The sequence below is a fragment of the Rhinopithecus bieti genome, unplaced genomic scaffold (genome assembly GCF_001698545.2).
Source record: "Rhinopithecus bieti isolate Rb0 unplaced genomic scaffold, ASM169854v2 scaffold_24386, whole genome shotgun sequence".
Classification (NCBI taxonomy): Eukaryota; Metazoa; Chordata; class Mammalia; order Primates; family Cercopithecidae; genus Rhinopithecus; species Rhinopithecus bieti.
In genome coordinates this window covers 310,766-315,344 of record NW_016811337.1, presented here as the reverse complement: position 1 = coordinate 315,344, position 4,579 = coordinate 310,766, and positions in this window count along the sequence as shown.

Sequence of the window (4,579 nt, the reverse complement as noted above, 5' to 3'; positions counted from 1 at the left end):
AAAGTCTTAGTTTGATTATGTTACATTTAGCACGAGTGACTCCATTTTAGTTTGATTTGGTTTGCCGGGTCCTAGTCCATGAGTTCAGTCCAAAATAATGGCTTCCCATAATTTTGTTTAAAAAAGAAAATTCCCCCCTTTTGACCAAGTTCTCACTTAGGTGAGAGTGTGTCCAAAACTTAGGGCCTTAGCGCTACTCTCAGTTACCATCATTTTGGGTTTCCGGTCTCAGAACGTCATTCATAAGTTATGGTGTCCTCATTGAAGCACATTTCTTTCAGCTTTTGTCATTCTAGTTGAAGAGAAACCATCTGATGTTCTAGAGATGGCTACCTGCAAACATTTTGAGAGAATACAGCACAGCAGGGAGACTATTATGACTATTGGGAGGATATAGCAAGAGTTTGGAGTATGCTCCTTACCCAGGGTCCCTATAAACCACACCATGTAAAATTAAATAGATTAAAGAATAAGCTAGATGAAGAGTCTACTCACTTGACTAAGTTGTCTTTTCATTAATCCCCTAAACTGAATTTTTATAATCTGCATTTGATGTATTTCTCCATAGGCCACAAGTGTCAACCGTTGCACAGGTACTTTTCTGTTTAGCCAATTCTGTTATTTAGTATAACTTTCACAAGAGAATTTAAAGTCTGTTGTGTAACGATAGCCTTTAAAGTAGAATTTGCTGTAGAACCTATTATGAGGGTGACAGTTCTAATTATTGCCTCTTTTATTGTAAACCATGGAAAAAGGACATAACAAATGATGTCTTTTTAATAGAATGAAGGCCTCCTGGCAACGTTCTCTTTAATCCATAATGTGGGTTAAGAGGAGTTTTGACTGATTATAAGGCAACATATGTAACACCAAAATTTCTCTCCTAAATTGTGCCTTCATCTTTTATCTATTAAAGTATAAGTTTAGTCATGTATAAGGCTTGCAAAATCTTTCACAAATAAAAGTATACCTGATAAGTGCCCATAGTATAACCATTTTTCATTTCTATTGTTCATAGAGGTATAAACAAGGAAAAAATATTAAAAGATAAGAGTCTCATAATAGTAGGAGTCTTGATCTGTGATCTAGGGAAAAGTTGTTCACATCAATGATGCCATCTTCTTCTGGGGATAAACTTTCCTGGTTAGTTTTACCTTAAGAGTTCCAATGGGTGTACAGTTCCAGGAGTGTGGAGGTACCCTTCTCAGTTGTGAGATTATGAACCCAAGGTTCAAGGCTACAAACTTTTGCTACAGCGTGGATAGAAAGGATAATTTTTCTCTGATGTTCTCAGAAGATCTAATCTTCGGGTTGTAGATTGTGAAGGGATTCTCCTCAGTGAACCATAAAAAGCTTTCTTTGCCTGGTGAAAATACACTGTAGCATAATAACCTACTGTCACAACATCAGCCCTCTTGCACAGGAAAGCTTTTATACAACCAGAAGACATGCAATGAAAATGAAAATTGAATGAAATCCCTTCATCAGTCTTTAAGTGGTCTATCAGATAGCCAAATGTACCTGAAGCTTTGATTGTCTTCCTGGGAATCTAGAACAAAACATTGGTTTTAAACTATTTCTGCAATTTATAAGTCACCACACCAACATATTCAATTTGAATTATTTTATCTTTTCCATGACAAGTAATAGAATGCAGAATCTTTAATTACAAAAGCTTTAAGAACTCAAGAAGGACAAGGCAGCTGTCCTGGTACTTCATGAGTCCATACTTAGCATTGGACTTATGTCCTCTTGAATACAGCTGTTTTTACAATTTATGAACTGATAACTAGTGGGGTATCATTAAAAATTAGTATAATAGTATAATAGCACTGACAACTAATGGGTTATTATAGGTAATTTGACTTAGACCATGAAGTTCATTCAAATTGTTTATTTAAACAAGTTTAGTGTTGGCTGATTTATCATGATAACCTAGAGCTTGATTTCCAAAGGTTTTTTAAATACCAAAGATTTAAAACATTGAATATTACAAAATAGAAACTTAGGTTACTAAAAGTAATTCATTTAGCCAAAATGATAACTCAAACATTTGCTAAAGGAAAAAACATTATTCTGATAGAAGACTTAGCTTTCCATACAAGACCCAATGGGGACAGCATGAGGCCAACTGACTCTGTCTCCTTTCTTTCCCTTCCCTCCCTTTTTCTTTTGTAAGTTTACTTAAAGGGCAAACACAAACCCTTCATTATATTTTAATACTACATGAAAATAATATTTATAAAAGAAAACCAAATCATATTTCCTATTATTCCAATTCCATTTTTACTGTTAAAATTACACGTTTTTTTAAACATCTTATAAATGTACTTCAGTTTTAATTAGTTTGACCATAAGGTAAGAGTTTGATAAACATTTTAAAACTGTTTTCAATTTTTTTTCTCAGAGCAGAACAACATTCTAAGAAAACTCTGTTGTGCTTCTATTCCGGTGTCCAATATACGGAAAAAAAACATGAATAATACCATTTTAACTTTTTAACTTTAGCCAGTATGTTCACACATGGAATCTCTCTCTCTCTCTCTTTTTTTTTTTTTTCTTGAGACAGAGTCTCACTCTGTCCACCAGGCTGGAGTGCAGTGGTGTAATCTCAGCTCACTGCAAGCTCTGCCTCCTGGGTTCACACGATTCTCCTGCCTCAGCCTCCTGAGTAGCTAGGACCACAGGCACTCACCACCACGCCTGGCTAATTTTTTGTATTTTTAGTAGAGACAAGGTTTCACCATGTTAGCCCGGATGGTCTTGATCTACTGACCTCATGATCCACCCACCTCAGCCTCCCAAAGTGCTGGGATTACAAGTGTGAGCCACCATGCCTGGTCAGAATCTCTTTTAATTAATTTTTATAAAATTTTCACAGCTTGTTCAACTTCATTTAATTTAATTTAAAACAATGTTTTAACCCTCTAACCTATGCAAAATTTACATTCCCATGCTTTCTTATAATCTCTTACAAAAAACACATTTCTTTCTCTTTACACACCTTGCATGTAAACCTATTTTTTAAGTAGTCTCAATTACATATTATGATGTTAACTCTTAGCAGCTTTTATTTTTGGTGAAAATTTTGGTAAGGGATTTTAATTATGTACCAAGTGTGGAGCCTAGGGCCCAGACAGAAATGCAGATAAGGTCTGATTCTTTCCAGCGTCTAACTCCACCTGTCTTACCTAGCTGTAAAATAGTTAAGCTGTACAGTTAAGGGTCATAGTGGGATTTTAGTAAGCATTTAGGAGGCCTAATCACCTTTAAATTGTACAACATTTCTGGCATACATCTCTTTCATAAATTCTTTCACAACTTACATAGACCATGTACAACATGTTTAGACTTTCTGATGTGCCCTAAACATTCTTCTTTTTAAACAACCAGTCATTTTACTTTAGAATAAGAATTTACCATGCAACATCCTTTCTTATATAAAATCTCTTTTGTTTATAACCTTCTTTGCATAGCTGTGTGACATAGCTAATTCCATATATCCCAGACCTTATTTAGAATTTAATGTCCCCAAAATAAATTGAATAATTTTCAAAAGTCAAAGCAGTTTATGACTTTAAAGCATTTAGCAAACCTAATATCTGACCTGCATAATTTAGACAAAATGTCTAAATTTATCAATAACCTCTAAAGCTGTTTTTATTTCCCAAAGATTACTAAAGTTACATGAAGTAAAAGGCATTACAGTTTATACTTTGCTTTCAAAATATTTTATTTAAGTGCTTATTTTTAAGCCAATTATTTAATTAGAGCTCTTTTATATAAACATTGCACATATATAATTACACAGATAGACAGACAGAAGATTACTACAGTAGTTGCAAGATTTCCCATTTGCCAGTTTTTAAATTTCTTAATCAGTTATTGGCTTTAGGTTGGAGTTCTTGGAAGAACAGGGCCAGGAAAAGGGTTTCTGACACTCCTGTTTTTACCAAGGAGTCAGGCTATTAGAGCTTGAATATCCACCTTTAATTAAGCTGACTTTTAACTGTAACACTCTTTAATAAAGTCATTTTAAAATTTCTTATTACCCAATTTTAGCCAGGCCAAATGGCTGATATTTCTGACTTTCAAACTTTACCAAAGGTAACTTCCCAGGTGCTCAGAGAAAGGAAAATTTAAGATAGTCCACGGGGGATAAGAGAATAAACAAGGTTATGCAGATATTAAACCAAAAAGGACTTACCTCCTAAGCAGGAAATCAAACTTGGACTACCAGTGTGAAAGGCCAAAATTTTAGTTACTGAGCTACAGCACAAGGCAGTCTCCACTGCCCTTCCTAGAAGGGCACTTCTTACATTGTGGTAGCAAGAGAAAAATGAAAGAAGAAGCAAAAGCAGAAACCACTGATAAACCCATCAGATCTCATGAGACTTAATCACTAGCATAAGAATAGCACAGGAAATAGCACAGGCCCCTATGATTCAATTACCTCACCCTGGGTCTCTCCCACAACACCTTGGAATTCCAGGAGATAAAATTCAAGCTGAGGTTTGAATGGGGACACAGCCAAACCATATATATATATATATATATATATATATATATATATGTGTGT